The following is a 13,550-nucleotide window of genomic DNA, read 5'->3' as shown; positions in this document are numbered from 1 at the left end:
TCACCTCCGGGGCAGGCGGGAATCGAACTCATGCGGAAGAGGCTTTAGATTCTCAGTGCTGTGCTTTAACCTGCTGCACCACCAGGGGGGGCCTAATCTTATATTTTAATAGATAATTCTGCTTCCAAAACCAGAAATATGAACACTAAAGACAACAGCGTCAACTGTCTACGGGGCAGGCGGGGATTGAACTCATGCGGAAGTGGCTTTAGCTTCTTAGTGCTGTGCTTTAACCCGCTGCACCACCAGGGAGGGCCTAAAAAAAGATAATTTTTAAGAGGAAAGAGGAGTGAATAGCCAAACATGGCAGTATTGTAAGAACTTCACCACAGAGGCAGACTCCAGTTTTGTCCAGGGTCTCTGGGAGTTCCTTATCCTCCTGCCCAGCCCCTCTCCTCTTGTCACTGAACAGGAGCACTGTTCCATCTGGCAGTTTGGTGAGCAAAAGGTGGTGCCATATGATAACTTTCCAGATGACACTTTAAGTGAACTTTTAAAAATGATGACCTTTTTTTCCTAAAATTCTTCCAGTCACCAGGGCACACTTTTATATATCTTCTTTCCATCATGCTTACGCTTATGTTATTCGGGTTTTATCTGTTAGAGCCATGAACATAAAATCTGTATTCAGTTTGTTGATAGACTGTTGTTAAAGGCAGGAGTGACCTCAGTTGAGAAAAAGCATGTGGGCCTCATGAGATAAATGCAGACTGACTACCAGAAACACACTGTATATCCACTTATAGTTATAAGACTCGAGTTCATCGGTAGAAACTGAGTTAAATTATATCATCTCCAAAATCTTTCCAGGTCTTAATCATCAGAAGCTAATCTGTTTCCCTTCTGTATCTGAAACAGGAGAAAGTGTCACATTCATATCATTTGTCCCCATGCTTTTCACTGTGCTCTCCAGACAAAAAGCTAAGCATGGCTCCCCAACAGAGGCCTATTAACTGGCTTACGATAGTCAAAGACTCTTCCACTAACAGATAAACTGAAAACACACACACACAGAAAAGTAAATACTTAAAAAGGAGATTAAAAGGTAAATTAAAAAGAGGCTCCTGTTACTCTTTGTTCACTGTCCTTTGGATATTACAACTCTACTGAAAAATTGTGAGTTCTTTCATGTGTCATTTGAGGACATGGACAATCTGAACACAATTCATCCTACTAGCTTCTCCCTATGCCTCTCCATTTCTACCACCTGGGATTAACCACCAATCTCTGAACAAGTCATGCACTATCATACTTCCTTCTCTGTGATCTTTGGTCTCCTGATTTTTTGTTTTTGTTTTTTCTATTCAGGAGAAAAGCATTACCCATATTTTACTCAGCCTTTACCACTTTGACCCAAAGTTACCTCTTTGTGAGTCCTTCTTCCTCCCTCCACAGCTTTGCCCTTCTCTCAGATGATGTGATGACATGATCCCAGTGCAGTACAGTTGGCCAAAGTAGTTTATGTAAATGATTTTATGTACTTTAAATAAACAGGCCTGTGAACACCTTCATAAATCATTGGTCTGTGAAGGCCAAAACTGTCTTATTTATATCTTTGCCTGAAGCTTAACACCATGGACCTTCAAAGGCTCAATAAAAGTTATGGAATTCCTTTTCTTAGGGAATTTGTACCTTGCAGTTGAACTCTCCTTTCAAAAGACCCTGTTTTTGAGTTAAATGGTGAAAGCAGAGATCCTTCCATTGCAATGAAGATCAAAAGTAAAATCAGTCCACGGGCAACTTATGTATATAGAAGGTTTATCAAAGACAACTTTTTCAATGAATTGTAATTCTTTATTTTTTAAGTAACATCTCCCAAAGTGTTATGCTAGCAATATTATCCTAAAAACATAGAAAACATAGTACTTTAATAAATAAATATGTCTGCTTTATTGAATATTTGACTGCTTCAAACTAATACTTGCATATTTCAGGAATAAGTATGACCATTAACCTCTTTTTTTTCTAGACCATTTTTAGCTCTTCTGATTCATGATGAGTATGACAGTATCTCATGGTACTGTGAAGGGACCAGGTTACCTTGGGTAGGGGGTGGTGAGTCAGAACCATGAAGTTCCTGGTTCACCAAAGACTACACCGCCTTAAGTACTTAAGAATTAATGGATGATGTTTAAGAAAATCTCATGCAAAGAAGAAGGTATTTATTGCCTTTGCGGTTATGACTTATGACCTGCTGTATATAAAAATAAGAATTATTGGTTAACTGGTCCATAAACTAATGGTAAAAATGGTGTTGATTACTTTGAGAGCATTAGGAGATCATCCGAAACCAGGGTTTTGTTTTTAACTATTTCTATATAAAAAGATTTTTCAAGAAGTTAAGGAGAATAGTTCATTAAATCTCTATAAAGATATGTCATGTTCTTGAGATAACAGGCTGAAAGATCCTAGTGCCTCCTTTTTCCGCCATGCTTGCAAGATTTTTGTGTGAAATGAATTATTTGTGTGTGCTGTACTTTTTCAAAATCACTCTTGGGACATCAAACAACTTCTTAGAACTCTAAACATTCAAGTAAGGTCTCCAGAAACTTTTTGGCAGAAATACGAAAGCCCAAGACTTAATGCAAACTTCCTAGAACTTTAGCAAAACCTTTTCCCATAAACAGAAAATGTTGCATTACATAGTTAAAAGTTTCAAGATAACCTTTTTCCTAATGAAATGTAAAATATATAAGCAAGGTGCTAGAATACAAAGGAATTAGATCTATTCTTTAGCTGGCATACAGGGGCCCTCCTAAGTCACCAGTTGTCAAAAAATCTTATAAATTACTAAGTATACAGCCAATGTTGAAGTTAATATGACTATTCTATCTATTTGAATTGATATATTATTTTCTTTATTAATCCTAGAATAGCAGAACTACTTATATGACTGATTCTATGTTGCAAGAAACTTTTCTTTACAATAATATATTCACTTGCTACTATATTTTCCTAAAAAGTATCTAGAACAGAAAAGAAAACTCAGGCCACAAAATTCAGTAATTGGATGAGCAGCTCTAAGAATTCAGCTGAAGGGAATATAATTAAGGATTTTTTTTTTAACTTTGTATTTAGCCTCAAAATAGAAAGGCAGATCTACAACAGTTATACATGATTTGGATTCTTTCTCAATTTTAAAGTAGACATTCACTATTAAATTATCTTCTCAAAAATCCAGTTATGTGTGCACTCAAGTTAAAAAATATATTCAGTCTGGTTTCAACAAGATGTGATTTAGGCAGTTACTTTAAGGACAACATTTAAAAGAATCTAGGATAAAAAAAACTAACTTCCTAAAACCTAAAATATGGAGAAACTTGAACATCTTGTCTAATTTTTCTGTCCCTATGTCTCATTTGTTTTGTGGGGAATCCTTTATAAACACAAGGTTGATGTATAATCAGCCAAAGACTCAAAGGGCAGCTATTTCTTAGTTTGTTTTGGTTGGGACTTTGATCTTATCTCTTCTGCTTTTCCCAAACCAAACTCCTGTTCCCCCAACAGTTACTCCAGTTCGGAGCCAACAGGAGCAGCAATAGTCTTTTAACTGGAGAGAGTCTGACGGGACAGTTGGGTGTGGGAATGGGAGAAAGGCTACAAAGCAGAGAACAAACTGAGCAATGGGGCAAATCCCAGACATCCTACTCGAAAGATGTCAGAGCAGGGCTACGTGGAATCAGGCATAGAAAGGAACTGTATTTAACCATTGTGTAAAAATTAAACCACAATAAATGGTTGCTTAATAATAAACCCTTCTATTACAATGTTTTACAAAGTAATGCCTACAAAATCATTCAAATTGCTGAGAATTCGATATGCAGACTTAAAACTGACATACAGGTTTAGAAAACTCTACAGGAAGGGAAAGGGGGATATATATTGCCAATGTTCCAGTAACATTTTACTCAGACCCTATCAGGATAGCTCAGATTTCTGAGGGGAAACTGATTGATGCTAGTACAAATGTATCTGATTACTTGTCTGAATCTTAGTGAGCTTCGAAAGTCATGGTTTAATATTTCATGATTGTGTAATAAAATGGACATGGCCTCTCTCTTCCTCAATCTTCAAGTCACCTTAGTCACAAGTTTCATCTATTGAAATGATTCTTGAATAAGGTTCCTCTTCCACAACCCCTGTTACTGTATTAATTCTCTCTTCCAAGGTTGTCAAGGTTATCATTTCAAAATACATGGCAATTGCACTTTCTCTTGCACAAAGGGTAAAGCCCAACACCTTAGCATGGACTACAGCACCTCTTGCAGTCTGGCTTTATTTGATCATCACCTAACCTCGTGATCACCAGCCCACTGTGTCACCTGTGCACTTAGAATTCTGTTGTATTTCTCCAACCATTAAGCCTCTGTACTACCTAGGCTACTCCCTCTCCTCAGAAAGATGGCGCTTTGGCCTTTCCCTGTTGAGTTCCTATTAATCTTTCAAATATCACCTCTTGGTAAAGTTTTCTTTGGTCCAGCCATCCTCATTCCTACAGGGAAAGATTAAGTGTGCACCTTTATACCTGTACCACTTTGCTCATACCCTCTTAGGGTACCTAGTACATTTTCATGGTAGACCATAGATACCAATTTCAAGGTGGACTTTGTCACAGATCTCTTTCAGACCACTGTACCTCCTTCTATTTAATTTCTGTAAAATGGGAAGTTGTGTATAAAATGGGAATAACCTTAGTTACCAAACAGAGCTATCATAGTAAATAAAAAATGCATTTTTTATTTACTAATTATTAAAACAGTTCCTCATCACAATAAAAATCCATCAAATAAAGCTAAAAGAACTATTCTTAATTGCAATGATCATTATGTTAATTGTTTAAATAAACATCTCCATAAGGTTTATTAAAACCCCATGAGGGTAACAACTTTCATTGTATACAGTCTCCATCGTACATACATAAACAGTTAGTGTTTTAGTTTATTGTCTACATATTTTCTCTTTTCTGCTATCACTCTCTTTTCTAACGGAGAGGCATGCCCAATCTGAAAGGATGCACTGAGGCCTGGCTGCCATGATCATACATGCCCTAGTAGGAAAATATGTCTTCTAGTGACTACAGAGGTTAAAAGCAATGTGCTGAGAATTTTTATTCTAAATTTATATGGTTCCTTTCCTTTGATAAGTCCCAAAGTATGTTTGGTGAAATTAATAGCAGGGTAAATGCTTAGATGTGCACAGGGTATGGGAATAAATAATTCATAATCAGTATGTTTATGCTCATTTATTCCTTCCTAATAATTCTTCTAGATGTCCTAACTATTCTTCAATTCTCTTAAAGGGATTCAATTAATACAGCTATATGGAACCAATGTAAACAGAATTTTAATCAGCAATACCCATTAGCATTTTATATTTTAGTTTATATTAGGTTTCCTAAAGAAATATGTCATTTTACAAACTGTATTTCTGACCACCAAATAGATTCCAACAAGTGACTCACATCTTGTAAACAAATGAGTGATGGTTGACATCACACTGCTAAAAACAAAACACAGCATTCTTGATTTTGGTGTTATGACAGCATTTATTGACATGGACAATGCTTATTTCTTGCATCATCCAGTTTTTCCAGAATCTTTAAAATTATGTATTTTAATTGTCATTTATTACATATTTAGTTCAATTTAAGCCAATATTCAATTTTGTTTGAATAGATTTGAATATAAAATTTAACTGTCTCCATATTTAAATACATCTTAATATATCTAGATAATATAAAAAATTCTTAATTTTCCATACTTGAAATGAGCAATGACTGGAAATTCTTTTAAGTGCAAATGTTTCTATTGAGGCTGTGATGGAGCTGACAATGCAAAAAAGAGGATTTTACCCCCGCCCCCCACCCCCCTTATCTTTCCTAGATGTCAGGGGCTTAAAAACAACCTGGATATCTTTAAAGGAACCACTGCCAGAAGAAATAATGATATGAAAAGATCAATACCCATTTGGCATAAAAACCAAGTTTTTAAAGTTCAGAAATGGATGAATTTTCTGTGCTCAGAAAAACCAGGCATCCAGGCATGAAGAGACCAAGAACTGTCTTTGCACTCTGAGAAATGAGTTACAGGCTGCTGTCTCCTTCCTGCCTTCACGTGGACGCAGAAGAAGGTGCATTATTTGACCTGAAGTCTCCGTGCACCACCTCACAGCCTGGCCCCTGCAGGACGGGGTGGAACTGCTATCTCTGGACACAGACATCACAATTCGCAGACCAGCAGCCATGCAAAGACACCTAACTGAACAGCTGGGACTCACGATACAGAGGGTTTCTGAGAATACACACATCTGTTTCTTAAAGGTGTAACTGAAGTACAGACCAGTACGAAAAAGGAATGCAACTTGAGGATCCTAAATCATTTTGGAATGAGAAAACGCAGGAGGGGTGAAGAGAGTGCAGTAGACTATGGTGGAGGAGAACAAGTGCTTTGGTGGAAACTGGGGGGCCACATCTGAGGGGAGAGATCCTATATTGTGAGAAAATAAACAAGGATGTAAAATATGGTATGTCATTAAAAATTTTAAATCATTTTAGAATAAGAGCTATGAACTAAATTGGAAGTTAACCACCATAACTGATTTTTATTTTTAAAATTTTCTCTTTTAAAACATTCCTTTAATTAAAAATTAATGTAATTATCACCACAGCTACATTAATATAATCCTGTGGTTTTAAAGGGTACAAGTAAAGGTTAAACCTCACCAAACTCTACATTTTAAACATATACAGCTTATTGCATGTCAAACGCACCCCTGTAAACCTGTTTAATAGCTATATAGGGTATCTGGAAAATTATATGAATACTACCTAGTGGGTTTATTATATTATTTAAGGGAGAATGTTTCAGGAAAAGGTTGGTATTATTGTTTTATCAGATTTTAACTCTGTTCAGACAGTCCTTCTTTCAGAAGTAGAACTTATCAAAGCAACTGTGATGATAAGATAATAATATTAAATCATCAGCCAAATTAGAGACAATTGTGGGTAGGTGAATAATGACAATAAAATTATAATAGCTGCAATTGCTATAAAGCTGGAAAAATCACAAAATGTTTACTAAACCTTAGGTGCAAAATGCTAGGCAATATCAAAGTCTATATATAGATTATAAAAATCATCTCTGACTGAAGAAAGATATAACAAAATTCCTGTTAAATTTGGCAATTTAATTTGTTATCTTCAATGATATTCTCCTAAAAGAAATTAGCAAAATTCTTATACTATCTCTTTTCTGAATTAATTTTCACAAGTTCTTTAAGATAAACTCAAGAATAAAAGAACAGCAAAAATATGTTTAAATTCAGTGTCATGCTAGCAGGAAAAGACTTTAGATCAAAAAAGAATTGTCTTGGCTGGTGCTCTCCACCCTTTTCAATTTTTAAATATCATAAACCAAACACCGGATAACCCAGTATAACTAAAGGGGAATATAAGTGTAAACAGTTAATACATCTGTTGTTTGAGGTTTTGAACTGAAGATAAAAATAAAGCAGGAAAAAGAATGAGAGTAATAGGAGAGAAAAAACCTACACTTGTTTCTGATTTTATACACACACACATGCACACACAGAGAGAAATAATATATATCATGTGATTTGAAATACAAAAAAAGTGCAGTTTGCAAAAACCTTTAAGAGCACACCCTGTCAAACTCCCATGTGAAGACAGTGAAGCATGCTTGCCAACGGTGTTTCAGTGTGGGTTTGTTGGGGGGAAGGGTTTCCTGAACAAACTCCACCATAGGTTTCATGGACCCCACCCCCACCCCAGACCAAAAAGATCCAAGACTCCAAGGACTGTAACTCTCATAATGTCATCACCACCAAAGGGGGGATGCTGGGAACTAAGGGTCGATTTAGCAGCCAGGGCCGGTAGATACCCAGGCATGTGGGTCTCTCAGGAGCACTTGGTTTTCAATGCCTTTCAGTGTGCTTTTGGGGTTCCAGCTCAGCTGAACTATGAGGACACATTCACAGATTTATGTCTTTCTCCCTAACCTGTTTAATTCTTCATTCCCCGCCCTTTTTTTTTGTAAATAAACCCTTTATTACGTTTTTTGTGTGTACCTGCAGTTGAGTCTTCTTATATACTAAGTCTCCTCAAGCACATGGATGAGAATCCACAGTCAGGCCAACCCATTTCACATTGTGCTTGCCCTGTCGAGGCCATAATGGCTGAGTACGGGTTTACTGGCAGTTTTTGGTCCTAATGCCTTCTGTGGGTGGCACATGCACTGGCATTTTAGCAGATTTATGTCTGTGGTTATGCAAATGGAGAGCCTTTCAGAAGTTAAAATCCAAAAGGATGAAATCATATAATTCCGCTTTAAAATTGCAGTCTTTGGCTTATAACATCATTTGATAGCATAACTGATTTTATTTTAAAAAATGAATGACACACTGCTTAATCCTTACATATGTAAGGAAGAAAGAATTAATGTACTGTAGTATTATGTGATTAAAATATTAACTCAAAATAGTGTGACTTATTTTCAGGGACTATCTTCTCTACATCACCAAATAACACTGTACCTGGAAAAACATGTATGGGTAAAATAGACATGAAAATGACACAAATGTGGGCCCTTCCTGGTGGACCAACAGGTTAGGACGTAGCACTGTAATCTAGTCACAGCAGCTTCAGTGTGGGTTCGATCCCCAGTCGCAGAGGTGACAACATGGCACAGCAGACCTATCCTGTCTCACCCACTGCTCCCCTCAGCAGTATACTTTGTCAATCTGCCTGTTCTGCTCCCCACTCTGTCTCTGGTGAATCCTCTCAGCGCCCCTGCACCTCTGGCCTATACCTCAGTTCTGGAAGCAGAAATAAATAAATCTTAAAAAAAAAAAAAGACACAAATGTAATAAAGTCTATGGTGATTTTGGATAATGACTCCCAGCAGAAAAATACAGCAGTCAGGTTCCTTGAAGACTTATTTTTTTAACTTGGCTTCATTTTGGTGACTTAGTAACAATAAAATAATTCATCTCCACTGCATCTGGAGTGGTGGATTTTATCCCAGATTTTGTGGCCTCTCGTTACACTGGCAAATTAATTATACCACAGGAGAAAATGTGAGATGCTTAAAGCTAATGTGTAACTTGGTGAAAAGTCTATCCTGTAAGTTATTGCTAGTCAAACATTTCTTATTATCTACAGAAACAGTGAATAAAAGTGAAGCAAACACTGTTTCTGAGGACTCTGACTTTACTTATTGCAAGTGCTCCCCTCCCCTTCTTAGCTAGTAATTGTGCAACTTTGGGAAATTTGCTCAGTTCTGCAAGGGTACAAAAGGGTACCCTTTGTTTCATCTGTATAGCATGGAGAATAATACACATTAAATAATTTTTGTGAGAGTTAATGAATGGAGATACTGTTTTAAAAGTACATCCCTGCACATAGTAGAAACATGATAAATGGAAGCTGTTAGTATAGTTGTCACTGTATCACTTTATAATTATCACTGGTAGTTGAAAGTTACTTCCTACCAGCTCTACAGAACATTCCCAGGGAGCTTTTCTCTTTTAAAGATTTTACTTATCTATGCATACAAAATAGGGTACAGGCAGGAGGTGCAGGGGCAGTGAGAGGATTCACCAGAAACAGTGGGGAGAAGAACAGGCAGATTGACAAAGTACACTGCTGAGGGGAGCAGCGGGTGAGATAGGAGAAGTCTGCTCCACTATGTGGATCTCCTCCAGGGCTGGGGATCGAACTCACGCTGAAGAGGCCCCAGCTTGGCTTAGCTTCACTAGGTGCAGTGCTCCAACCCCCTGTGCCACCAGGGAGGGCTCCCAGGGAGCTTTTGCATGAGAATCAAGTTAGTTTGCAGTTAGTTGTAATAAGAGAAAATCATTGTGCCACAGAAGCAGAGTCACAGACCTAAGCTATTGTAGATATATCAGTTTTATGAATGACAATTAGATCTGTTGGTAAGAGAAATCTGTCATACTGAAAGATTATAATATACATGTGGTAGATGGAACTAAAGGAAACATTAGAAGGTCTGCAGATCTGTTCCTCCAATCACTCATCTGTATGCACGACCACCCATCAGATTAAAACACTATTTGATATGTCTAAAAATGATTCATTTGGGCTTAGCATTTTTTCATCTTTCCTTTAACAATAAATGTTGTGCTATTGCTTATCAAAGGAACAAATACAAAAGTAAAAGCATTATTTGAGAAGATGGATAGACGCCCCCCCCCCCACACACACACATCTACAATTTGAGGGGCAATTCCTAAAATTCAAATCCAGAGAAAGGGAAATGAAAGAAACCTAGAAAGCATTAGTGGCAGCTTCAGTCTCAAACAGGATGTTAATAAAGGAAAATATATGTTCATATCTAGTAATAAGTCAGGATTCAAAGGGGGTCTAGTATAATCTTTTAAATTAAAAGTCAAGTAAAAACAAATGGATTGCTTTGTACTGTTCATTTGAAAATATTATCTTTTTTAAAAACAACTGAGATGATTGTTAAGTTTGATCTCAGAGGAGATTCAGGTAGTCCTGGCCAGGTATGCCTTGGTAGGTGAACAGTATAATGGAGTTCTCACTGGGAGCTGGGGTCTGGGCCCATCTGTAGCTCTGTAATCACTAAGGGCATAAAATTGGGCAAGTTCACTCACTTTCTCTGGACCTCACTCTGCTCACCTATTCATATGATTCATGGGGCGAATTAGGCTGTCAGTGAGATACTTTCTGTCTACAATAACTGTTCCTTATGGCTTGCTAGCTAAGTAATAACATTGCAAGAAACATGTAAAACTTTAGCCCTGATAGAAATAGTATAAAGAAAAAGAGGAAGACAACGAATTAAAATAGGAATTGTATGTCTTCACTCAATGAACAGGGTTCATCATATAAAGGGCACAAAAAAATAAAATGACAGACAACTTTTTATAATTGCATAAACATTATGCAATGGAGATATGTAAGAATAATTTTAATAATAGATTGAAATGTTCTAATTAATGTTTTCATAACCTTTTGCCTGTTCAATATTATTAAACTCCATGAAGAAATGATTTTATGTTCTCTAGGTAAGCATTATGTGAGTTAATGAAAGAAGCATATGATTATAGTGTATACCAACAAAATGAGTTGATAAATAGAAGGAAGGAAGCGGAGGGAGGGAGGGAAGGAGGGATGAGAGAAGAAGGGAGGAAGGGAAGGAGGGAAGAGGGGGAAGGGAGGGTAGGAAATTTCCTACTGTGTGGATCCCCCCTCCACAAGTAGAAAAATTTCTCATGTAGGTACTGGAGAGTAGCCTGCAAAAGTCTGGGAGTAAAAAAAAAAAAAAAGTGACAAGCCCAGAAATAAGCCAATAGCTTCTTTACTAAGGTATTTTGATGCTGGGTTAAAATGGTTTGGGGCTTGTGTTCAGACTGCAGCCAGCTGTCTTGCTTTTCTTTTCCATGAAAGGATTTGATCTTGTTTGTGTGTTTCTGGTTTTGGAATTTCTTGTTTGTTTGTTTTGAGAAAGCATATGCCTTATTCAGACTATCTGCAAAATGAATATTTCTCCTTATTTCTATTCCCATCTCGTTTTCCTTTCTAGTTCCTTTCCTGTTCTTTGCAGCACACAGGGGAAAAGCAGGCTGAGTAGGAGGTAAGGGAAACTAGTCATTCCACTATGACTCCCTGAGTCATGGCCCTGCCGTTCACAGCTCCTCACAGCACAGAAGGGTGAGTCAGTCTCTCGTTGCCATTCAGTCCCTGAGGGTAAAGTAGCAGGTCATCTAGTCCCGTCTTTTCCCACCTTGGAAATATTTTATCGCCACCATCTCACTTTTTCTATATGGCAATCAACTATGCAATTACTTAGTAAATATTTTTCTAATTCAAATAATTTTTACAAAACAAATAAAAAACATGTGATCTTTAACCACATTAACAAAAAGCAGAAGTTAAACACAAAATACATATACAGACAGTATTATTAAACAACAACCAGAATTGTCAGAACTTTTCTGGAGCCCAGATTTCATGGGAGATTTTATTGTGGGTGCTCAGTTGTTAAATGGTTGGGTAGGCTTAAGTGTTAAGTACACATACATATGTAACAACAACAACAACAAGCACAAACTTTTCTATTAAACAATAGATGAAAGTTGTATCCAGTGCTCAGAGGTTATCAGAGAAGATTGAATTGAAATGCTCTAATCTGCCTTAACTAGAACACAAGTTATAAAATCAGCCCAAGCACTTATGTTTAAAAGCCAAGGAAACACATGAGACCTCTCCCCTCTTGCTCCGCTGCTCCTCTTATCGTATTTTTTTTTAAAGATTTATTTATTTGTGCATACAGAACTGGGGTACAGGCCAGAGGCTCAGGGGCGGTGAGAGGCTTCACCAGAGACAGAGTGGGGAGCAGATCAGGCAGATCGACGAAGTACACTGCTGAGGGGAGCAGCGGGTGGGTCAGGAGAGGTCTGCCACGCCATGTGGTCACCTCCGGGGCAGGCAGGAATCGAACTCATGTGGAAGTGGCTTTAGCTTCTCAGTGCAGCGCTTTAACCCGCTGCGCCACCAGGGAGGGCCATCTTATCATATTTTTCAATAAATCAGTCTTTTTGTTCTCCACTCATCTCTGATGAATTCTTTCACCCCCTTTGCCTCCAGCCCACACCTCAACTACTCCCCACAGCAGTGACTTCTCTTTCTGTTCCATGTGTCTCCCCCATCTCCACTTCTCCCCTCTCTTCTGCCCTCTAGCGGCTGCTCCCAGCATAGTTACATACTTCCTTAGGGTGGGGCAGGGGACCTGGAATATCTCCTTTCCATGGATATCACACTTCCTATAACACCTCTGTCAAAAGCACCTGAGTTAGTAATGCAATTCCATGTCAGGTTTTCTTATTATTAATTATCGCATAGATTTAAAGCTTCCTAAGCATCGTGTTTTATAATTTATGATTTTGCTCATGCCTATGATTAAACCAACAAATGCTAAGCAAAGTGGAGTGGGGAAAGGTCCAATAGAATATGTGAATTTTGGGTAACTTTGGTGGTGACATGATAGTATTTGTACATCAGAAGAGGTATGGACCTATATTTCCAAATTACATACAGTACTATAAACAATTGTTACCTCAACAAAAATATTCCAACAACAATTGTTAAGACACAGAACATTGGCCACATAATAACCAATCCCAACCCACGTGGGGAAGCCAGCAAAGTATCTTAGTTAGGCATCACTGTGGGCACAGAGGATAAACAGTTTGTTTTCCCAAAGCCTCAAGCTTACACTGAAGAGTGATTCAAAACTGAAAGGCAAATTCAAATCATGGACAAAAATGTAATGAAGGGAGTGTTATTAAAAGAGCCACCTGAACACCTGGGGAGACAGCTCAAATTACTGTGTAGGTAGCCACAGCTGGAGAGTCTTACGTGAAGCTAAATCCCACCCTGCGGCAGGCTTTTCAGGCACCAGGCTGCCTTGTCTTGGGAGCTTCCGCAGATGTTGTCTGGAGGTGGACCAAAACCCTGCTGCCCTGAACTGAATCACTGTTGCAGCCCG

The sequence above is a fragment of the Condylura cristata genome, unplaced genomic scaffold (genome assembly GCF_000260355.1).
Source record: "Condylura cristata isolate star-nosed mole 26May11 unplaced genomic scaffold, ConCri1.0 scaffold00009, whole genome shotgun sequence".
Lineage (NCBI taxonomy): Eukaryota > Metazoa > Chordata > Mammalia > Eulipotyphla > Talpidae > Condylura > Condylura cristata.
This window is presented reverse-complemented; position numbering follows the sequence as displayed.